Raw genomic sequence first — 26,314 nt, forward strand, 5'->3', positions numbered from 1 at the left:
GGGCTGCAATTTTGTATGTTTGATGATTGGAGGGTGGATGATCAACATAGCAATTTGCAGTCCTCTAGCCTCACTCTCCATTTAATGTTAGCACTTGATAAGAGCAAAAAAGACATTTTACAACCCGGGAAGTTTATTTTTGTAGAATTTGAAAATCAAATCGTAAATGATGAAAAAACATGGTTAAAAACAGTAAATAATGTAGTTTTAATATATATGGTAAGGTAGTGGTGTTATATATATATATATATATATATATATATATATATACATATATACATATGAGAAACTGCTAATAATAGAAGTCAAGGATAAGTCAGTCACTAACATCCATGAATGTATTTCTCTCTCTCTCTCTCTCCTTTCATATATATATATATATATATATATATATATATATATATATATATATATATATATATATATATATATATATATATCATTAAAGGTCCTTCCTTCAGTGCCTTTCTCCAGTCATCTTTCCAACACTAAGTCATCACCGTTTCCATCTTCCTTAAACCTCCGAATTATTCACTCTTTCCATCGAACTGTCAACTTCCATTCGTTCCACATGACGGAGCCATCTCTAAACACTAATCCATCCCCTCACCATGACAACCTTTTCAGCCTCTCTTCTTTGAATCTCCGTGTTTACAAGCCTTTCAATTATTTTTACTCTACAAGTACTACGTAAACAAGTTATCTTGGTAGCATAACATTTTATATTTTTTTTTATTTACGTCCAGTAACGCTTCACTCCCATAAAGGAGTGTTAGCTCAATAATTTTATCTACTCTTCAATATTGGCTTTCACAGAGGCTCCAGTCCTTTTCAACCTCGTGCACACGCCCTGCTATCTTTATCTATTCTATGACTCGCCTCCCCTCTCATCCTACGAACATCTGAGACATTTTTTGTTATATTTACTCCTAAATACATGTAAATATCAAAGGCTGTTAATCTTCCTTCCTCTATCCCTTTTAACATTAATTGCTTCAGTCCTCCTGGCTTTACTCTTTACTCTTGATTACATTTACTCACTACTTTCTCCTTTTACAATGACTAACAGTTTTTCACTAGCCTCTGCAGCTCTTCTTTATTATCCCCTTTCAGTATTGTATTACTTACAAATTTCAACCATTCGTTTTTCATTATCGACTCATTTTTCCATCACACAACTCATGCCGTTTCTCGCATCAATTCATCCATAAAGATGGACAGACACACCCTTGCCTTAAACCCATTTTTCACACCAATCCAGTCACTCTTTTGTACATATCCAATTGCATGTTTTGTTCCAGCAATAAGATTTAATTCTGCTCTCTAAATTATCTCGGATACAATACGTGCTCTACATCCTCCACATTTTGTCTGTATCAATTCTGTCATAAGCTTTTTCTAGGCACATTTAACTACATATTTTTCCTTCAGTCCCTGAACCTTCCGGATAGTCATTTAACCGACATTTCGTCATCATTGTCTGAACCTATATTGTTCTGTTATCAAGTCTTCTGTCAGCTGTTAATTTCCTAGTCAATGTCCTACGATATGCCTTCTCTTGTAGTCCTATACCATTTAGCCTTAAGCAAAGAAAGTACCATTCCCTTTACCCATTCCTTCTGAACATTTCCCTCCTTAAACATATCTTTTACCATACAGCACCGTCTTGCTTGTAATCCAAGTTCGTCTGTTTGTTTGTGTATTTGTTAACAGGGTTAAGCAAGAAGATGCATTTGCGGAATCCTTATGCTAATATTACCAGCCATCAGTTTTCTAAAATGGGTAGCGTAGCTCAAGACAAATAGAAGACAATATGCCCTACTGCATTCTACCTTTTACTGAGACCTCATCAGCATTACATCAAATACCTTTCCCTATGTGACATGCACGAAGGCAACTCCAGGGTATCAAAGCCATTTCAGTCCAACCTCTCTTTCACACCATCACACTCGCTAAGTTATTCTCCTTTCTCTCAAAATTCCTATCCACTTATTCATACTCTTCTCTAACCTATCGGCCACCTCGGGTCATCCCTTCTCGCTTCGTCACCAGATAATTTGAAAACACTCACCTAACGTTATACCTTTAGTAAACTCTCTTACAAAACCTTCTCATTTGCAGTTTACGCCATTTCATCCCTTCTTACTCCACATATAAAAGGGTAAACACTTCAACTTAGCGGCTTCTAACTTTTTTATTTTTTATTTTCTTTTAATTAGCGTTCAGTACTTTTGCTTCCCTTTCGTAATGGAGGGTAAGCATTAAGAGCACCCTACGTAGTGGTGTCAAAATCACCACATTATCTGAGCATCGGTCTGCAGCCCCATTTTTGTATGATGCAAATCAAGTCTCATACAAACGTGTGTGTGTGTGTGTGTGCGTGCGTGCGTGTGTGTGTGTGTGTGTGTGTGTGTGTGTAACATCAGTGCTAAAAATGGACGCCGATTACGTAAGAGATTTTTTTTATCTTTTATATTTCTTCTATACAGGTCTAGAAGAAACTTGCGTAATACCCCCTTTCGGCCGAGGCATTCCACGTACGGCACACCAAACGCAGTCTCTAGACCTATAGCGACGGGTCTGGGTTTAGCTCATTATAAAAGCTTATATGCCTGGCCGACCGTGTCCAGTAGATTAGAGTAATTCTCCCGCGAAAGGGCGGAACAACCCCGGACATTACAAACCGTCCGATTTAGTAGGAACAACAACTACAGCTACTTTGCAGAACGGACGGCGTTGATTTAGACAGAAAAATTAAATAATTATTTATGCGCTCACCAAAATGTCAAGCAAATTAACTCATTTTTCTCTTTTCGCTTCCACCTTATTTCTTTCCTTTTGTTCCCCTTCACTCAGATCATAAGACCGAATAATAATTTTCATCATCACTACTCATAATGAGGACACATTCATACGGAAGAAGTAAAATAATAAGGCAGGTATATTTCGCATGAACAAATCAAGAACTGAATCAAAAGGTATGCAACTGATTCATATATAACATGAGTGAATAGTCAGCGACGTTTAGGCAGGTACTTAGTGAATTGGGTATATGTTTATGTGTATAAGTGTATGTGTGTGTGTATGTATGTATGTATGAATGTATGCATATATATGTATATATATACATATATATATAAATATATATATATATATATATATATATATATATATATATATATATATATATATATACGAATATATATATATATAGCTAATCCTTTTTACATATACGAAATGTAATTGTTATATAACCACAATGCCCTTAATCCACACACACACACACACACACATATATATATATATATATATTTATAATATTAAGAAAAAAACAAATTATATATATTAATATTATATTTAGTAACCACAATATTTAGATTTCTCGATTTTCTTTTACACTTTTGTAACAAGCGTATCCAAAAGTGTGAAGAACTGAGACGTTAAGAGGGCATTGTGGTTATTACAATTACATTCGTATATGGTAAAAAAGTGATTAGTAGATTCTATGTATATGTATATGTTTGTGTTTATATATATATGTGTGTGTGTGTGTATTGTTCATGGGTGCATATATATATATATATATATATATATATATATATATATATATATATATTATATATATATATATATATATTTTTTAAGAAAAAATACATTTTTTCAATCAAGAAAATGTGAATTAAAGAGTGTGACGGGAAAAGTCCCGTAAGACACGCGATAGTCCCTTTGGTTGTGCCAGAATTAGCGATTCCCCAGAAAGTTTCAGGAATCTCTCCGAAATACTGTTTTCCTTAATTTCTATAATTTTCTCTTTTTCAGAATCTGGTCACACGCCTCCTTATAGAGTAGAATAGAATATAGAACTTAGGCCAAGCACTGGGACCTATGAGGTCATTCCGCGCTGCATTGGAAACTGACAGTAAAAGGTTTAAAAGGTTTAACAGGAGGAAAGCCTTGCAGTTGCGCTTAGAATCAATTGTCAGGAGAGGGTGGACAGTAAGATGGAAGCACGAGAATATGAACGGAGGTACAGGAAAGGGAATGAAAGGGGTTGCAGCTAGGGGTCGAAGGAACGCTGCAAAGATCTTTAAGCAATGCCTACAGTGCACCGCATGAGGTGCACTTTCGGCACCACCCCCCTACGGAAGCCTCCCTTATCTGTTTTTTAATTTTCATTCGATTGTGCCTTTTCTCTTTATCTCGGGTGCACGTAAGAGCATTTGGTTCCCCTATAGTCGACCTTCACATAAATCCAACGAGTCGCCTGAATCCAGGAGTGCCTACGTGCGAAGGTAGTAGGAATTGGTGGGATCAAATGAAAGCTCGATTACCATTCTGGCACTGGGGATACAGGAATAATATAGTCTGACCCCAATTAACCTCACCTATATCACGTGGCCCAATGCGATATGAATTTAAGCGGATTGCGTAAGTGGAGACACCTGCGGCTGGCTGGGATACCTTTCGTTTTCGGACTTTTTAAAGTCTACAGTATAAAGACGTATAAAGACACCCAAAGCCTGATTTGTGCTGTATATTGTTCCCTGTAATTTCTAATTCGTTTTATACCTGAGCAACTACTTATTCTATATTTTTTCTTACTTATCGATTTTTCGTTCAGCTGGGAATATCTAGATATCCAGACCTACTCGTAAAACATTTGGTCACACATAATCAGAAGGTTTTTTTGGTGGCAAAACATGTATAGACCTTCGGGACACATTCTATCCACGACATCTTTAGAACTTGGACACCCAAAGCCTGATTTGTGCTGCATATTGTTCCCTGTAATTCTCGATACATTTTTAACTGGCCAATTACTTATTTTGTATTTCTCCTTCCTTAGGAATACGATTTTTTTTATTTGGGATATCTAGAATCCCCAGACCTATTCGTATACATTTGGTCACACATAATCAGGGAGATTTTTTGTGGCAAAAGACATATAGACCTTCGGGACACATTCTATCTCAGACACTTTTAGAACTTGGCATGTGATGACCCGGCTGACCTGACATAAAACGAGTGTATCTAACCACATTTTCGTTCCAATTAAAATCGCCTGTCACAGCCGGTAAAAACACCTGTCAGGAGAGGATGGAGGGAGAGAGGGAGATGAGTCCAGATAGGCCTATAGTTTCCAAAGGCCTTGGTTTATTCCTTATACAGAGGGATTAAATCCGAATGCTCTTTTCTACGTCCAACTCAGGATTCCTTTTCGGTTAAGATTTTTTTTTCTTCTATTTCAAACCTGACTTACTTAAAGAATCCATGGACTATGATTATCCACTGAAATTCATTTGTATAAATGTATGACAGCTTTCATATATGTATGTACAAAATAAAGTAACAATTATATATATATATTTATATATATTTATATATATATATATATATATATATATATATAATATAAAGAGAATATAGCTACATTTACAGTAATTTTTTACTATATTTATATATAAATATTATCGTGTATGCACGCATAATATATATATATATATATATATATATATATATATATATATATATATATATATATATATATATATATATATATGTATTTTTATGTATGTATAATGCGTAAATATTCATGGTCTTTCAAAGCAAACTTAACAGACATAAAGAATCTGTGAAAGAACAAACGTCGATTGAGTCCAAAGCTCATTCATGCATTACGTATTCCTGAGTCGTGCACGTCTTCAAAAGATGACGGAGAATAAAAATAGAGGGTGAGTGTGAACAAGCACTTCTGGGAGAACGAGCGAGGAGTTCTTGAACGAGGTAAATGGAGAATGAAAAGATTAGTAAGTAAATGGATCTCAGAATAAGAGGTGTGAATGGTGAGATGAGATCTGCAGAGTGCGTATTTCGAAGATTTATTGAATGGATTGGATAGACAGAAGAACTCAATGACGCAAGAACTGAGCTGTTGGTATAAGTGGTAGTGACTATGGAAGACGTGATGAGGGTAATTTAGAAACTGAAATTAAAAATACATCGAAAGTTGACGAGATTACGAGTAAAATGCTGCATTATAGAGGTATAAGTATTACTAAGCGGCTGGCTGAGAGAAAGGTTCTGAAGGAATGGTTGAGAGGAATAAAGATACGTTTGTATAGGAAACGGTAGCCGAGGAAGTGTATAGGTACTAACATTATTTCTGTACACCGGCGAAGGACTGATGAGCTTTCTGTAGAAGTTCATGAAGTATTTAATACTGTAGAAGCTTTTTGCATAGTAGGCTCATTCACAAATTAACAGTTAAAGTGAAGGAATGGGGGCAGTGATCCTCGCTATGTTTTTTCTTAGGTGTCACCGGATAGGGAATAGTTTATTTTGACACATACCATATATATATATATATATATATATATATATATATATATATGTGTGTGTGTGTGTGTGTGTGTGTGTGTGTGTGTGTGTGTGTATCCCAAAGATAGTAGGCTTAAACTGTTAAAACAAGTGAAAGCGACTGCCGGTGATTGCAAAGGGAGAAAGTTGAGATAAAATTTGAACAGGAGTAAGTGTATGACTGTAAATGGATATAGGAAGTTGGAGGTAACATCCGAGTGGGCTGTTATGCAGGTTCTTTAACATACTCAGACGGGGGCATTGTCTTGACTGACGGCAGATGCAACAAACAAAGGAGGGAAAACAATAAAAACAATATAATGAGCTCCAAAATTAATTTATTTACAATATTTACAAAGTGAGTCAGGTCTGGCAAAAGATAAAAACCATAAATACAAAATAAGCCAAAAGGCAGCGCTAAACAAAAGTGCAATAACCAAAAAGTAGTTTTAAGGCAAAATAAAACAACAGCAGGCAGAAGAAAAAAACAAACATACGTCCTCCATCGGGTCACCAAGACAGCCTGGAAGGCACAACAGGGACAAGACCCTACAAACCAGAATACCCCGATGGAGACGTCAGGACAGCCTCACGCTGTCATCAAAGATGAGCAGCTCGTGGTCACACGACTACTTCATGGTCGCACCCCACCTCCTACGTCGTGCTCCACTTCGTAGGCGTGCTCCAATTTGCTGCTCAAAAATCCGACCAACGTCGACCCAAAACTGCCTGCTGCTGCTGCCACTGCCGCTACCTCGCCGCCCTACCAGACCCGGGACTGACGACAGAAAACCGGCAGCTCACCACGAAAGCATCAAACAAAAAAACTTTAAGGTAAGGAGGCAGCAATCCACAAGGGAACGAGCGGGGAACCAGCAGTTCCAAAACCATCACTTAACGTGACACCTCCCCACCTAAAAGAAAAAAAAATATTATTTTTTTTTTTTTACATTTCATGATCCCCTCCAATGTCAGAATAACCCGCCAGCTGAAACAGAGCCGCCCTGTCACGGTCACATTGTAACGACCGAGTGGGTCGTTATGCAGGTTCTTTAACATACCAGGACGGGGCTGTCTTGACTGACGGCAGATGCAACAAACAAAGGAGGGAAAACAACAAAACAATATAATGAGCTCAAATTAATTTATTTACAATATTTACAAGTGAGTCAGGTCTGGCAAAAAGATAAAACTATAAATACAAAAATAAGCCAAAAGGCAAAAAGTAAACAAAAGTAAGTTAAATAACCAAAAGTAGCTTTAAGGGCAAAAATAAAACAACAGCAGGCAGAAGAAAAAAACAAACATACGTCCTCCATCGGGTCACCAAGACAGCCCTAGCTGCACAACAGGGACAAGACCCCACAACCAGAATACCCTGATGGAGACGTCAGACAGCCTCACGCTGTCAGTCAAAGATGAGCAGCTCGTGGTTCACATCGACTCACCACGGTCGCACTCCACCTCTACGTCGTGCTCCACTTCGTAGGCGTGCTCCAATTTGTTGCTCAAAAACTCGACCAACGTCGACCAAAAACTGCCTGCTGCCGCTGCCACTGCCGCTACCTCGCTGCCCTACCAGACCCGGACTGGATGACAGAAACCGGCAGCTCACCACGAAAGCATCAAAACTAAAAAAAACTTTAAGGTAAGGAGGCAGCAATCCACAAAGGGAACGAGCGGGGAACCAGCGTTCCCGCAAAACCATTGTAACGACCCGAGTGGTGCAAGGATGTAAGCAGTAGATTCTTATCAAGTATTCGGGAGCAAGCATCATGAATGATAGGATGAGATAATAGGAGAGCCACCGAACTGGCGAAGCAAAATATGTAGCAGGATGAGCGAAGAAATTATGATTAAACTTGGGCGTTTGCATGGAATCTATGGTTGAAATGAATAAAGGAACTGTTGAGCCTACTCTCCTCTATGGAAGTGAAATGTGCATGTTGAACGTGAATGAAAGATGTAGGGACAAAAGTGCAGTAGTGCATTCCTGACGTAATATATGTGGCGCAAGACGAACTGTGAGGGCGAGAAATGTGGAGAAAAATAGTAGTAGTAATCAGTGTTTTGAGGTCAGTCACGTGGAAAGAATGAGGCATGATCATTTTTTGAAAGGTGTATAATTCGGAAGTGTTAGAGAAAGGACAAAAGGAAGATCTAGAAAGGGAATGATAAATGGCACGAAAGAGATATTACAAAGGAGGAGCTTCAGAACTCAGGGAAGTATGTATGTATATATATATATACATATATATATGTATATGATATATACATACATATATATATATATATATGATATATATATATATATATATATATATATATATATATATACACATATGTGTGTGTGTGTGTGTGTGTGTATACAGAAAAACCTCCTCTATTAAGACATAATTATTGACCTGCTTATTCGCATATTTCGTTTCGTTTTAACTCTTATTTTCCTTTTTTACAAACAGCTGGCAGGCCTCCGTTATGAAACCTCTTCCAATTACGTGGGTGATTACGGCACTTTTTTTTTTTAAACCCGATGTACATTTTCTTCCGGTCAAAGGTGAAATCATTATTCATATCTAAAAGGGAGCATTCTCGGCGCATTGTACGGTAGCTCCTGTTATGACATAAGAACATGAAACATGCATAAGAAATAGATGTATGGAAACACACGGTCGTCTTTTAATGTTTACATTCCTCAGGGAAGAAATGATTAAGAAACAAACATGAAATCTTACTAAGAATTAAAAACGAAATCTTGACTAATATGAAATCTAGACTAAGAAACAAACAAAAAACCTTGACTAAGAATCAAACACGAAAATTTTTCTTGTTTGTAAGAAACAAACAAGAAATTTTACTAAGAAACAATCACGAAATCTTGACTAAGAAACAAACATGAAATCTTACTAAGAAACAAACACGAAATCTTACTAAGAAACAAACATGAAATCTTACTAAGGAACAAACACGAAAACTTAAGTAAGAAACAAACACGAAATCATTCTAAGAAACAAACACATCACGAAAGTTACTTAACGTTCAACAAACAAACAAGAGAAATCTTTCCCTCAGGAACGTAAAAAGACCAGACACTGAAAACCTCAAAATGAATTCCGAACTCAATTATCGAGTTCACCAGCAAATTCAAGGAACCAGTTTTAGCAGAGATAGAGAGGAGGTTATTCGGGTAACTGAAGCTATAGTGAATTAGCAGTGGTAATCTTCGACTGGGCGTTGCACCAATCTCATCATGTGGGGAGAGATAAGGGCTGACACGTAAGGTGATCAGAACTACCTCCTTCTCCGATATTCCTCTTAGCCAATAAATGTTTCAACCTTAAATTCTTCGACGTTGTTTGCTGGTCATGTTAATGTTGAAGAATTTTTTCCTTTATTTAAAATATTTTTTTGGAACTTTTTCCCTCTCGAGAATTTTAAATTTTCAAATAATTTAAATCTTGTGTATCTTCCTGTTGTCTTTAATCTTTCAATGTACTGATAATCTAGATCTAAATTTCAATAAGCGCACGAATCTCCTCAAACAATTCTGAAAACAAATAAAGAGAACAATTGATTCCATAACTCTTTTCTTAACATTATCAAACAATGTCTTTTTAAACCACCCGTCTTCATCCATATTGTATAAATGACGTATTTGACAGTTCAATCAATCACCTGTCTTATATCGAATAAGTAGCACTGCTGAGCAGTAACGAAATAATGACTCTCTTACTGTATTTCTTTATTACTTTTAAGAGGTAAACGATCGTCTTCTTCTTAACTTTTATAAATGCTGAAGGGGAATGGGGAAGGACTCGACTCACCTAAAATTTATTGTGAAAAATTTGCCTCTTACTTGGTGAAGAGTTGCTTCAGAGAGAGAGAGAGAGAGAGAGAGAGAGAGAGAGAGAGAGAGAGAGAGAGAGAGAGAGAGAGAGAATTTGCACGCACACAAGTGAGATCTGGCATCAATCCCACGGTGTTAAAACAACCACTTTCCTTTTCTCAAAAAAGCTTCTGCGCCCCTGCTAAGTATTGAAATAAGTACCAGCTGTTTAAGTAAGTAAGATTGGTCGCAGCCGGGGTAGAGCAGGGTATGTGGCTAGCAGCCTCATCCTAAAATGATTTGATGAGGCACGGAAGGTTAATACTGGATATGCTTTAATCAACAGGACCAAAAATGAATGAAAGGAAATATATATCTCAAGTCAGTGAATATTCAACCTTAGAGTTGAAGAAGGCAAAACAGAAGCATCTAGGAAAACAGACATGGCAAGAAATTCGCAAAAAATGAAAAAGAAAACAAATAATAATAAGAAAATAAAAAAATCAATCACCCAGCAATCCACGAGAGTTAATTATCGACGTCGAATTCTTTTTGTAAAAACACTTTGGTACCGTTGGTTTTATGATTCTTTTCCTTTTTCAAGATAAAATGAAAATCAGGCGCCCTGGATTGTGTCGTTGCTGAATAATTCCAGATTTGGAATTTGTAAAATTTTTCAAATTTTTCCACAAGAGAATCGTTAACACAGACGTGTAAAACGGAAAACTTGTTACGGTTCCAGAAAGAGGAAAGAGGGGAGAAGTTTCAGTCACTGCCTGAAAAAATCACCGAAGATGTATGACCCCGAATCTGATTAAAGCTTGATGTGCGAATAAATAAACTTTGATGAATAATACAGTTTCACCAAATGAAAGCCGAGATAAGCGGGAAGCCTTAATCACTAACTCCTTTTAGGAGACCGCAACATGAGATAAGATAAAGATAACAGGCGATAAGATACAGGCTGTCGGTCAGGACTGCCTGCTTTGAATAACTACAGCTATTCTTGAACGACAAGGCGAGAAATTATGATAAACAAGGTGGGGCAGGCTGACTGGAGGTTGGTTTGGGATTACGCTGGCCTTGTAACAGCACGGGCCCTTGCCAAAAGTTGAATGTAATAAGGGAATACAAGGCCTGGTTGACCTCTGGACTCTGCCCCACCGATACATATGCTGTTTTTGGTAAGGATAGATATGGCTCACTTGTATATGATTATAGGTATCTACAAGTATTTACGGAAAGGCATATACATGCTACTATGAAAAAAATAATTTTTAGTCGGCAATTTATGATAACTGAAATTTAAACAACTGTTTTCTTCTCTTGTGGAAATGAGCAAATACCTAAAATTCGATAAAACGTTTCAATTCATTTACTTATTCCAAAAGGATCTTGTACAAGAATTTAAGGTGATATTGGTTCAATGAGAAATGTTACTAATAAAAACATCTCTCGTCTAGATATGATAACCAAAGGATAAATAGAAATTCATTTAAAAAAAAATTCTCTCCGAGCACCAATTTAAAGGAATTCTCTTTCCGACTTATTTAATCACTTTACTTCATGCTCACAATTTCTCCCTTGGAAACGAGACGATACGACCTCGTTATGCTAAACCTCATACGACCATTTCTGCGTGATGAAGGGGGAATTTCCCCTTCCTGTAATATGAGTAACCCCGTAAGTAATTCTCTTTCCCTCATGAGAAATGCTCACATACAATTTCCTCTTCCTTATGAGCAACAATCTCACAATTTTCTCTTTTGTTACTTGCTGCCACCTCACACATTCCTTCTCCGTCTTGGGTAAGAAGCCCACTCATTTCTCTCCTCCCCTGGATGTGAATGTAGGATTAAGATGTAAGGGAGAGATAATGATTGCCAGAAACTCTGCGTCCTCACAATGGCCAATCAATATTGATAGCGGAATGGAGGGGCTCTTTGCCAATAACTTTCATCTGCGGAGGAGACGGCATACGGCCGGGCACAGGATGAACCAGTACTCCACGGAAATGCAATTTGTATACTTAAATGAAATGTGGGTTATCTTGGCAATTTCTTTCCCCATACAAATGCAATGACGGTATTCTTCGGCGACTCCCCTTCACATGCAGTGAATTGTCAGGGAATGGAAAGAAAAATTGCTACGAAATACGTCTCGTTCAAGAGAGACGATGGCGAAAGGCGGGACCATGAATGCTTTGACCTGAAACCTGAATCATTTTTCTGTAATAAACGTCATGTTAACAACTAGAACATACTCATTTTATTTTTCTGCGAACTCCCTTTGCAAACGTTACAAGTCAATCTCGGTTATCGTGACTGCACAGAACGAAGGAAGTTGGGGATAATCAGTATCAAATCATCTGAGATTGAAACCGGAAAAAAAAATCCTAAGACGTACAGTTTTCTCATTTTTTAAAACATTCTCTTGTTTATAGATTAGCTTCCTGTCGAATAAAACACCGTTACAACTCTATCGCCTTCGTGTTCTTTTATTACTTAAAGAAGGGGTTGAAACGCACGCGCTCGCTATATGTTTGTATGAATGTATAATGTATATATATATACACATATACATATATAATATACATACACTAATATATATATATATATATATATATATATATATATATATATATATATATATATATATATATATATATATATATATATATATATATATAAATCAGCGCGCGCGCACACACGATTCAGTAAAGTTACGATTCAGAAAAGTCATGGACTGTCCTAGGAGAAACTGTGATCAAGAGTTTCTTCTAAATCATAATCTCTGGTCTTAAACGAAGACCTTCCCTAACTTAAATTTATAACAGGGCGCCATTCATAGCCCTTGAACTATCAGCCTGGCTCCCCTGAAACCTCTTGTTTCTATTATTACGGCAGAGTAAGAAAACTAGTTTTATCGGATACGATGCGTACCCTTGGAATCATTAATTTCATCCCAGTGCAGACATTACGAAACTCATACGTATGTATATCGGTGGAACACTAGGCTCTCCATTGGAAGACCGTGGTTCGACCCCGACCTACTGTACACCAGTCGACCCAACTGAATACCAACGTCAGTTTGAGTCAAGAAAAAGCCAAGGGGCTGATAACCTCATTTGCAGAGACTTCTCAATAGCCGGAAGGTTCTACTTTTCTGGCGTTGCACTCTAACGAGGGAAATATATAGAGAACTACAGTATATATGCACAGATATATATATATATATATATATTATATATATATATATATATATATATATATATATATATCTTCTTTTTCTTTAACGTGCTTTTTCCCATTTTGTATGGGGTAAAAGCACGATGCCTTCTTTGAAGGACTTTGATTTGGCTTTGGGTAGACCGTGTCTCGATCGGCTGTTCTGCCTGACATCGCTTTAGACCCCGGGAGCGTATGTCACATGTATCATACCCGACCCAACGGCCTTTCTTCCCAGCAGCGAGAAGTTATTGCGCGGTAGGGCGAGAGTTCGAGACGTGTGGGATGTTTGTTATGTTTTTAGAGGTGTTGTAGTGGCTTTGTTTTTGTGTGTGTATTTAGTCTGTAACACCCATTTGCTTTTACAAAACCTATCCGTTGATTACATATATAATCCCGGGATGTCTACACGGATAGCAAAGTGTCCGCCTTCTCTGATCAGTCGCCATGGATTTGAACTCATGCTATTTATATATATATATATATATATATATATATATATATATATATATATATATATATATATATATATATATATATATATATAATTTATATATCTGGTAGTATGGAGCAAACATCTTCCAAACCTTTCGCTTTATTCCACTAATGTTCATAACACGTTTTCCCCAAGTTGAAGATGCTCCTTCCAACTTATCTTATATCATTCCCATATTGTTCGTCTAAATATGTGAGAGTGAAAGTGACTCCGGTTGGAGGTTGGGGAAGAACATAAGCTTTAGCTGAGATTCGTAGGCCTTATTGGCAATGCTCGTTTATCTCTCTCTCTCTCTCTCTCTCTCTCTCTCGTTACGTCAGTTCGAGGCCAAGATGGACCACCGAGATACACTCCTAAAGACAGGTTATCTTCTCTCAAGAGACATTTTCCCAAGAACCCCAACCTCTGACTCCTTTTTGGTAGAAGATCATCTTAACACCTGATCAAAATAATTTCTCAGAATGCGCAACTGACTCAGATACAATAAATCTCGACATAATTTAAGAACTCTTTTCCTTACGGTGGGTTTCTAAGATCTGTCTGGCACGCAACTTATTATTCGTTAATTGGGAGTTGCATAGTTGGCACAAGACTTGTCAAGGATTTATGAGGACTTTCACGGTGTGGGCACTTGATCTGCTCTGGAGGTAACCCATTCCTAGCTACTTTCACTCGAAAAAAAAAAATGAGCCTCAGTAAGGAAATGACTTTGTAGCACTGATCCTGACAAATCCCAGTAGCCTTGGAAAGATTCTGCTATCGGAAGTCGCTGTCGAATTTCTGCTCTACGTGAGGGCTAGTATTAGTTAATGCTCAGTCATTCGGGAAGAAAATATCTCTGCAAGAGTATTTACAGGTAATCCGAATGGGACTTCTAGAACGCGACCTTCACTTAAGAGGCCGCAGCATGACTTTGTACTTCTGGTGATTTTTTATCACTTTAAATTATTAGAATAACATTCTATTGCCCTGTAATCTAACTCACAAGCAGCTACACAATTGAAAGTATGATGTTTCGCCAATTTACAGTTTTCTGTAAAAGAAAACTATTGAGATGGCTATTTGTTTGTCCTCCCGTCCGCACTTTTTCTGTCCGCCCTCGGATCTTACAAACCACTGAGGGTAGAGAGCTGTAAATTGGTATGTTGATCATCCACCTTCCAATCATCAAACATAGCAAACTGCAGCCCTCTAGCCTCAGTAGTTTTGATTCTATTTAAGGTTAAAGTTAACCACGGTCATGCGTCTGGCACTGCAACAACACAGGCCACCACGGCCGGTTGAGAGTTTCATGGGCTGTAGCTGCGAGTTTCATACAGCATTATACGCTGTAACAGAAAACTTGATTGCGCCGAAGAAACTTGGGCGCAATTTTCACTTCTTTTTATTACTTTTTATTTTTCTGTTTGTCATTTCTTTCTCATCCCCACTTCTGTACCTAAAGGCGTCAAACGGCTTCATATTTTCTTTAATAGTTAACTGTATTCGGTATCCTGGGCTTAACATTTTTCTGTGGCTGAGCCCTTTCACTTGGCTGTCAAAATCAGCATTACTAAAAAGGAAGACCATCCATCACAGGGAAGAATTCAGAGCTACTGACGGTATCAGCGACTGTCTGTTCCTATATTTAGCAGCCTGTTTATGTCTGGAACATTTGTTTAATCAAAACAGCAAAGTACAATCAAACAACAAAGAATTTAGAAAAATGCCACAGAGTACTAGATAGTCGGAGATTGTAATAAATAACAAATAAAAGCACGTAAGGGAAAACAATTAAGGTATGAATAAGATTAACGCAAACCTGCTCGAAAAAAACATTAGCACCCAATTTAAATTTTCGTAGCTCCAATGATTCAACTGCATGTCTATGAATATAGTTCTATATCTTGGTCAGAACTGGGACAAAAAACTAATAGAAAATGGTGTGGTACTGAATATTGCACAAAAAATAGGATATTTCCTAGATAGTGACCCCCACTGGGTTTTAACCCGGTATGTATCCACCTTTGCGGCGTGTTTAGTACAAGCCCGTTGAGGACTACAGTAAACACATAAACAAAAGACTGTAAATATCATAACAATCATGACCCCCAAGAAATATTAGTCCAAGATAACGACCCGCGAAAACCCTAGGGGTTCATTATCTGGGAAAGATCCAGAAAATGCAGAGTTTTTAAGAAACATTAAGGAATAATCTTCAAACATGGTAGAAATGAGAATAAAAAATTTCCTTGTACAGAGAGGTCTCTAGATATCTTGAAAGATTTTCTCAGAATACCAGTTTTTGCGCAACAGAAGAGGAGATGGACCCGATAATTTCTGAAAGTGACTTTGTGGTCAAGAGTGACACCTAAGAATTTTAAGTGAGTTGCACCTACTTGAGTAAACACTGTCGATGAAATATTTTGGATGGGTGAACCAGTGTCCTAAGCTCACTAAGACTCATACTTTTGAGTTTTTTCACTATGTCTGACAGTCAGGAGACGGGATCACTGCCGAGTGACATCATCTGCATAAAGAATCAGCTTGTTTTTACTCCAAACCACATACCATGCATGTACATCATAAATAGTAGTGAGCCAAGAACACTGCCTTAAGGAACACCAGAGATTACATCCATGTATTCACTACAGTGACCATCAACAACTGGTATCTGCAGTATTTTAGTTAAAGATTCATTAATAACACTTGGAAATACTCTGTCTGACTGAAAACTAGGGCATCTAGATTAACGCAGTCAAAAGCATCATAAAACTCTAGACCAATCTTACAAGCTTCATGACCAGGATCAAGGGACTCCTGTACAAAACAGGAAAATGAAAGAGGAGCATAACAAACGCCCTAGCCCTTGCGAAAGCAAACCGTAAACCTGGGAACAAAGGATTATTTTCAGCAGGTGCAATCAAAAGTTTTACCATCAGACGCACAAGAACTTCAAATGACATGGGAATTACAGAAACAATGCAGTAATGCACAGGGCATGGCCTACCATTCTTACATTTTGTTAATGGAGTGATATTACCAGTTCTCCAACATGTGAAAAACCCCTTCTTAACAAAACATAAAGGAAAACACTATCTCGGTCTACACGATAAGCATAATGGTCAAGTTAGTTTAATGTGACAGAAAAGCTAAACTAGTCTCGTTATCCTGTTAACTGTCAAACACATCACCACTGTTGAGTCCACACCAAAAAATGCAGTATTGAGAATGGCGCACTATTTACGTTCCCGATTTGTACCAGAATGAGTTTCTTTTTAGGGAGCACTGAATTCATGATTAGCCGAAGCGTAAACTCTCCGAACCGGAGCTCCCTGTCAAATCAGATGATAAGCCTGCAGTTTTTCCAAATAAGCTCGTCTACATTCGCCACTGAACCAGGTTTTGTTTTTAATATGATATAGTTCAACAACTGAGAGGGAATTCGCCTGTTTATCTTGTTACCAAAACGCCCAATTAAAGGAACAACAGTTCAACTCTCACATACAACTATGACTCATCTGAATGTGAAAGAACACTCAAAATCTCATTTTAGTCTGAAACTTTATATTCAGTTTACAGGATTATGACACTTCAGGGAAAGTCTGCTCAGTGTTAATTTCTAAAGATATTAAATTATGACGAGAAAATTTTTTTTTTTTTTGTAACGTAAATGAATCGAAATACATAAGTGACCAAACAATTCTTAAAAATCCTTCCCAATCGAAATAAAAATGTATTTCTTATAGGTTCTGTGGTTTATGATAATCTAGTTATTACGAATTATCAAAATCTTCATATTCACGAACACGCATCTATTTTTTATGGAATACTTTAGTATTTTTTGACAAACTGTACGGCACCGCTCAGCATGTTAATACATAAATTTTTATATGAGCATAAATTATCTACTCAAACTTAGCCTGAAAGTAGCAGTGGGGAAAAGAAAATGAATGGTCTGGTCTCGCTTTAGAAAAATTGCCAGTTTTCTGTAGAGGAAAACTATTGAGATGGCTATTTGTCTGTCAGTCCGCAATTTCTCTGTCCGCCCTCAGATCTTAAAACTACTGAGGCCAGAGGGCTGCAAATTGCAAGCTGACAATCCACCTCCAATCATCAAGCATACCAAATTGCAGCCTCCCAGCCTCAGTAGCTTTATTTATTTATGTTGACATGGATATTATGCTCTGGCACTGGGCCATAGGTGCCAACAACACATGCCACTACGGTCCGTGGGTGAAAGTTTCATGGGTCGCGGCTGAGAGTCTCATGGGCTGCAGCTGAGAGTTTCATACAGCATTATACGCTGTACAGAAAACTCGATTGCGCCGAAGAAACTTTGGCGCAGTTTTCACTTTTCTTTTTTTTAACCTAAAACGGTTATAGTACTCTGCATTTGCACTTAACAGAAGAGCAATAAAACGAAAATATATCGAAGCGTTTGCATTGTACGAAGAGCTTGCTGAGACCGACCTCAGCTTTCACCACCCCTCTGAGACGGCAGAGCGATTCTCACCCCAATTCTCCCACCATCAGTATTGAATTGGCGCCTCACACACACAGGTAAGGTGCAAACCCCCTATCTGCATATTCTCAGGTACTGAGGAGACCTCTCGCCCATTGAGCAATATCTCTGCTATCTTGCTTTTCCGGCTGACCTGGAATACAGAGCAGAAACATTACTTTTAATGGATATCAAGATTCTCAGGTCATGAGTGGCCTCATTTTCCTTCATCTTAAAGGCAGAGTTGGTTTTGCGCGTTTACGCAAAAGCAGTGCATATTATTCCATTAAAATTACTAGTATATAATACCGTAATTATATAACGACGTACATTCAGAATAATTCTAAAACATGACGGACTATTTACAACAGCAAAATGGAGAATTTGCAAATAGAGTATAATCAGTGTTTGAGTCACAGTTCACACAGGCTTACGCGCGCATGCACACACCCCATGATATATATATATATATATATATATATATATATATATATATATATATATATATATATATATATATATATATATATATATATATATATATATATATATATATATATATATATAATGACGATGAAGGCGGAAGCCCAATAAACCCAACGTACGGCTATCAAGGAAAAAGGGATGGCTCTCGTAGACTTGACATTAAATACTGTAGCCGGAGGCATTTCGCAATATCCATTGCATCATCAAGGCTGTAATGACACAATAGCAGCCTTGATAGTGCACTAGAAATTGCAGGATTCCGGCGGATACATTAAACTATATCAAGAGTTTGTGAGCCTTTCCTTCTACCCTTGATGCCCTATATATATATATATATATATATATATATATATATATATATATATATATATATATATATATATATATATATATATATATATATGTTTGATGTTGATGTACTTATTATTTATTTACGTATTTTTTAGAGAATAATTTACTGCTGTGCTCCATTTTAAACCTGACTCGCGATGTATGAATTTTTCATTTTCTCTGTTTATAGCCCTGAAGATGGGATTTATGTCCCGAAACGTAGGTGATGGAAATAAATAAATTTATAACCGAAAATGCTGAAGTTTCTGCTGCTCATACTGTTCCTATTAAGGATTCGACTTTCTAGAAGCGACAATGCCATCTATTATACGCCATATATATATACAGTCTATATATATATATATATATATATATATATATATATATATATATATATATATATAAATATATATATATATATTTATACTAAAGAATCACTGAATCAGAGGGCTTGGCAATAGGTGATAGGTGAAAACATTTTGGCGCACTTCCTCGAACAGCTTCTCCTTTGCTGCAGCAGTACTCCCAAGGTAAACCTGTGCTTGATGATGTGGATTATGAGTGTGGTACTGGTGTCCTCATCTCCTTTTTAAATTCAAGCACAATTTATGGTAATGCTTAGGTTTTCTTATTCATTTTTAAATGTTTACTCCTCTTTATTTTCTCCTTACCAATAATTATAATTTTAAACTATCACATTTCACTAGAGGAGTTTATTTCTTGGTATAATGTGGTTCGGATTCCACAATAAGCTGTAGGTCCCTTTGCTAGGTAACCAATTGGTTCTTAGCCAAGTAAAATACGTCTAATCCTTCGGGCCAGCCCTAGGAGAGCTGTTAATCAGCTCAATGGTCTGGTTAAACTAAGGTATACTTAATTTATCACATTTCACATCACCCATCGTTTTTCACTGATGATCAATTATTGATTTTTTATCAAGGCGATGAAAGGGTTTATTGGTCTCTATATACCATTAATCCACCCACCTTATGTCGAATAAGGAGATAGATATCTGCTTAGAAGGAAAGGCTAAAGTAACAGGGATATTAATGCATGCAAGAAAAAAACATGCTTGCAGCATACATTATTACGATGAAAAAAATCCATCATCCCTATTCAACATGTACATACTAACTATAATTTTCCATATCATATAAGTAAATATATGTTTTCTTCAGTCTGCAACAGCTGGCGAGATCGGTTCTCTTCATAAATCGCATATCATTCTCCTTACTTGAAAGTAAACGGTAAACAACTCTAATACTGCCTCTTGCTAACGTCACAACGAATTTTTTCTCCACGATTTTTAACACAGTACGTGAATATAGCTAAAACTTAAAATTTCAAACTAAAGTCAATATTGAGCTGGAAACAAAATCTGAATTAACGGAAAGGCATAAAAGCTATGACCTGCACTGTTCGAATTGTTCAGCTTGACAAATTGGCTCGGGAAAAATTCTTTGATTCCCATTATCATGAATTTTAGTGTCCAGATGACTCTGAGACAGAGAAGGAACTTGAGGTTCTAGACAGAAAACCTAACAGAAAATTGGTTTCTAGGTTCTGAATGCATTCCGAATGCTATAGACCAGTGGTTCTTAAATTTTTTTGCCTAGCGCCCCCCTCTGCATTATGTATAGATCCCACGCCCCCTACCCCTGAAATTTTTGCCAGCTATAATCTATAAACAATACGCTGTCTATTTGTATGCTATTATACCTATCATAACAATAAAAGACAATTCATAAATAAGGTTTGAAATTAAAATTGACTTATATTTTGAATTTTTGGCATGTTTTGAGATAATAATTAGAAAATATATGGAAGCAGTGATAACGTTTTTGGCAATTTTGTAATTAACATCACAAATTAAAAAAAATAATAGGCACCATCTGGCAACTCTGCTTGCGCCCCCCTTGGAAGCTTCTGGCGCCCCCCTAGGGGGCGCGCCCCCCAGTTTAAGAATGACTGCTGTAGACTATGCTGATAAGAAGATAAGAAGAAGCGTAGATTTCCTCTATTATCTTGCAAAAACAACAAGAACACCTTTTTGTTCGTTGAAATGAATTAACACAGCCATATTTACTGAAACCCTAGGTTATTGTTGGCATCTACTGTAACGAAATTTCCCTCTTATAATGTGCAAGTCTCTTTTGGCCGTGCAATTGATGCATAAAAACTACACTTACCTCATAATATATACCTCGCCTTTCGCACTATCGGAATGAATTATCTAATCCATATTTCAGCCGCGTTAAAAAACACTATCAGATTCCTTCGAGGAAACATCAAACATGACAAAACTATGTGTAATAAATAAAAGAAAATAAAACCATTTTTGATTAACATGCAAACGAAGCGTTTATTAGAATCAATGTATGAATGAGTTAGGTGGAAGGTACTGATGTTCGGATAAGGAAAGGAGGTGAATTCTAAGCACATGCGCATTAAATCGAAAGCTCGCCCTCCTACTAGAATACGTAAGAAGAGGAGCAGGAGGAAAAAGAAGAAGAAGCAGAACCCTTTCGCAAAGAACAGAAAGAGAGCTCAACATGCCAGGGCACCCGGTCAAGGGCCTCGGCGGGGGGAAGACACTGAGATACCCAGGCTCATATTCAGTCTGCTTCCAGGAGGACCCGTTAAAAGGAGGTACAGCAAGGAGAGACGCTGCGACTACATATTCATAACCGACTAAAAAAGGGGCGAACCCTAATTGATTCTCACTAAGCTCGCCACCTTACACCATTACGGTCGTCTAACTCACCTTACCCATGTTCATGAGCGCTGCGGGTACGTTTGTGCGTCCATTGGGAGCTTGCGCAGAGAGCTTGCGCAGAACTGTTTTTACGTGCACCCCAAGCATTTGAGATGTTTTCAACGAACTGCGTCGTTGGAGATGACATATTACAACTATATTTAAGACTAAATCGACAATTCCTCTAACTTAGGCATACAATAAGCGTCTTGCCATCTGTCAAAATAGTGGGAACGCTTTCATAGAGGAAAGTCTTGCTATTTGCGCATCAGTTTATTATGTTCGACGAATCAAAGCTGCATGTAACGGCCAGAGTGACTGTGTAAATACGCTGTAGCTAATACATACCAAAGGGAACGGTCCTTACACGGAATGGTCTGTAACCTTCCCTTCCACATTTCAGCATCGCCATATAGAGACCGCACACCCCCCGGGGTTCTCAAGTACTGTACATTCTCCTCGGCAGCATAAAGATGCGCACAACGGAGAGACGACGAAAGAGAGAAAGGTTCATGATAAGAGAGAATACAGAGAATCGCAAAGGGAAAAGATTAAGTTACAGAAAGAACTCAGTACGAAACCCAACAGCTAAAGAGGTGGCAATAAAACGAGGAATATGACGGACATTGGAATTCTTACGAAAGGTAATAGATGCGTAAGACTGGAAAATTAGAGATAGTAAATGGTCTTAATGATTAACAAAAAGGATAAAGTGAACTCAACGAAGGAAACCAGACAGACTTAGGTAACATTTCCGTTTCACATGTTACTGTGACAGCAGTGATATTAAAAAATCTGAGTCTTCGTCGAATTAGGTAAGGCAGCGTTTAAGTTTGGCCTGAGGGACAGTGAGAACATAAAACAGTAATATAAAATTTACAGAAAACCTATTGGACACTAGATAAAACCTTGGAATGAAACAGGGAAGGAGAGAGAGAGAGAGAGAGAGAGAGAGAGAGAGAGAGAGAGAGAGAGAGAATGAAATATGTTAGTAATATCAAATTTACATAAAATTCCGTAGGACACTAGATAAATCCTTGGAGTGACAAAGGAAGGAGGGGGAGAGGGAGAGAGAGATAATATATGATAGGAATATAACACTTACAGAAAAATCTATCGGGCACTAGGTAAAGCCTTCAAGTGACACAGGGACGGCAGGAGAGAGAGAGAGAGAGAGAGAGAGAGAGAGAGAGAGAGAGAGAGAGAGAGAGATATTAATATAAAATTTACAGAAAATCTATTGAACACTAGATAAGGCTTTGGAGTGACACAGGGAAGGAGGGGGGGAGAGAGAGCGAGAGATAACATAAAACAGAAAAATCTATTGGACACTATATAAAGCCCTGAGTGACACAGGGAAGTGGAGGAGAGAGAGAGAGAGAGAGAGAGAGAGAGAGAGAGAGAGAGAGAGAGAGAGAAGTAGTTTTTGAGGGAAACTTGATCCTTGAGACTTTGAAACTAGATGTCTGTTTATCAATAGTTCCGTTTGACGATACTTCAGTGCTTGCATTGTTTCTCACCTTGTCACTTTTTCCTTTTAATGCGGTTGGCGATGAACGGGTAGAGGCCTCCGATTCTCAGCAAGCCTGTAGGTATGTTTATAGGGGTGAGGTCGCTAACATCATGCCTTCTCCTTAACCCCAGCCTATGCTGTTACCCATTCGCACATCCACACTTGGGGAGGGCAGGTCGAAGTTAAAAGTATACCTTAGTTTAACCAGACCACTGAGCTGATTAACAGCTCTCCTAGGGCTGGCCCGAAGGATTAGATTTATTTTACGTGGCTAAGAACCAATTGGTTACCTAGCAACGGGACCTACAGCTTATTGTGGAATCCAAACCACATTATAACGAAAAATGAATTTCTATCACCAGAAATAAATTCCTCTAATTCTTCATTGGCCGGTCAGAGAATCGAACGCGGGACCAGCAGAGTGCTAGCTGAGAACGATACCCACCCGTCCATTGAGGAACTAGGGCAGGACCGAACCACACATCTTGCCAATGCAAACCCAGGGTTTGACCTCAAGTTTATATATATATATATATATATATATATATATATATATATATATATATATATATATATATATGTATAATTTCTATATATATATATATATATATATATATATATATATATATATATATATATTAAATTCCGTTTAACCGTTCATCAGTTTTATGTTAGCATGATCTTGCCACTTTAGTCCCGTTACCTAACTTTCCAAGATGCCTTGAACAAACTGGTAAGTATATCTCATCTTCCATATGGCATTCGGCATTCTTTTACAAGATGGACCCATTGTTCGCTCATCGACAAATGCTCTTAACTGATGGAGAACTTTGGCTCCTTGGTTCATGAAACCCAGATCTAACATCTGAAAGAAGAAACGCAAGCTCGGATAGACAATGGCTAGTCAATAACCCCTTTCTGCCAGGGATAATCAAGAATTTTCCTTTCATAATTAATAGTGGAAAAAAACTGTTTACGATGACTCATGCATAATTAAGTTAACAGTGTTGGCATCAAGAATAACTAAACAGCCTCTAGGAAACTACAGTAAAGTACAGCAGTAATAATTTCTCAAGCTAAACATCACCGCCACATCGATAAACAGAGATTACAAATCAGAGTATTAAGTGGGTAGAATATAAATGAATGCATTTGCCCCAATCCTAGTGGCATGCAATCTTTTACTTCTGAGCACATACATAACAAACGAGTTCTTAACAAGATGACGAAAACTGACTCAACAATAATTATTGAATATGATGGTGGTTTTGAGAACCTAACAAGTAAACAATGCGCTGAAGTTTCTTCGGCGCAATCGAGTTTTCTGTACAGCGTATAATGCGGCATGAATCACTCAGCCACGGTCCATGAAACTCTCAGCCGCGCCCCATGAAACTTTCACAGGCACGGCCCGGTGGTGGCCTGCGTTGTTGTCACCTATAGCGGTGCCAGATGCACGATCATGGCTAAATTTAACCTTAAATCAAATAAAAACTACTGAGGCTAGAGGGCTGCAATTTGGTATGTTTGATGATTGGAGGATGGATGATCAACATACCAATTTGCAGCCCTCTAGCCTCAGTATCTTTTAAGATTTGAGGGCGGACAGAAAAGTGAGGACAGACAGACAAATAGCCATCTCAATAGTTTTCTTTTACAGAAAACTAAAAAACGATGCTCTGTAAAATGAACCGGAATAACAAAAGACATTATGCCCAACGGAGTCCGAGGGGGCAAAACAACAAATTGACAAAATTGGAAAAAAGAACCAAGAGAGGTACAGTTGAAGAACAAGATTAAAATGTCCTGAACTTAAATTGCAACGAAACGCTTTCTTTACAGTTCACTTCATGGATTTCTGCACTTGCAGTCGACGTAACGTACTTGAAAATTAATTAAACTAACATGGCCTAGAAGCACATATTTAAGCATATATACGAGTATCTATACACTATGTAAGAATGAAAATTCACATACTTTGATAAGTGCAAAAATAACAGCGGATCAGTTCGACAAGTATAAACGGAAAAGGGAATGGCAAAGAGTTTCCCTTTCGTAAAGCACTCAATGACCAGTTCTTACATAAAAAAAATTGTTTAATACAGGAAAATATTTGATGTAAATTACACGTACAAGTGTCGAAAAGGCAACTTACTTCAAATCTGAGATCACCTCACATGTGGATAAAACTTGGCCCCTACCTGAAAAGAAAAAAATAAAGTTAAGTTAGAACTCAACAAGTGAATATATAATTCAGCTTAAACTACCCACTGGAACTGGTGAGTTGGAAGACTTTTTTTTTTTTCTTCTTGCCCATTACGCTTCCACAACGTCAGTTAGACTTTGATAAACATGAGATATTGAAACGTTCCACCATTTTTCGGTTCAGTTTTTTTTTTCCCTTTTATCTTTATAACATTTCCAATTGGATACTTGAATATTTTCACCGTTTACCTTCCTCGTCATAATCTGAAACGCAGAATTTACATTTTAATGGCTTAATAGCTTCTTTATTTTATAAATTTACTGATTTCATTACTTGTGTTTATGTATATATAATAAATATATATATATATATATATATATATATATATATATATATAAGAAAGTTATATATATATATATAAATATATAATATATATCTGTGTGTATATACAGTATATACACATACACAAGATACATTACATAATATAAATTTCACACACACACATGTTATATTGTTATAGAGTTAATTTAAGATATAGTATATATATATATATATATATATATATATATATATATTTATATATTTGTATATACGTAAATGTGTATATATTTTATATATATATATATATATGTATA

At 37.2% G+C, this 26,314-nt stretch overlaps 1 protein-coding gene across 1 annotated transcript in view; it reads right to left on the reverse strand.

Moving 5' to 3' along the window:
- Positions 1 to 25,704, reverse strand: part of LOC136855404 (protein inscuteable homolog) — a 122,977-nt gene extending 97,273 nt beyond the window's left edge. The window contains 1 exon segment of the mRNA XM_067132394.1: positions 25,629 to 25,704. The gene's annotated coding sequence lies outside the window, so the exon portion shown is untranslated.
- Positions 25,705 to 26,314: the final 610 nt, after the last annotated feature.

The sequence above is a fragment of the Macrobrachium rosenbergii genome, chromosome 31, assembly GCF_040412425.1.
Source record: "Macrobrachium rosenbergii isolate ZJJX-2024 chromosome 31, ASM4041242v1, whole genome shotgun sequence".
NCBI lineage: Eukaryota > Metazoa > Arthropoda > Malacostraca > Decapoda > Palaemonidae > Macrobrachium > Macrobrachium rosenbergii.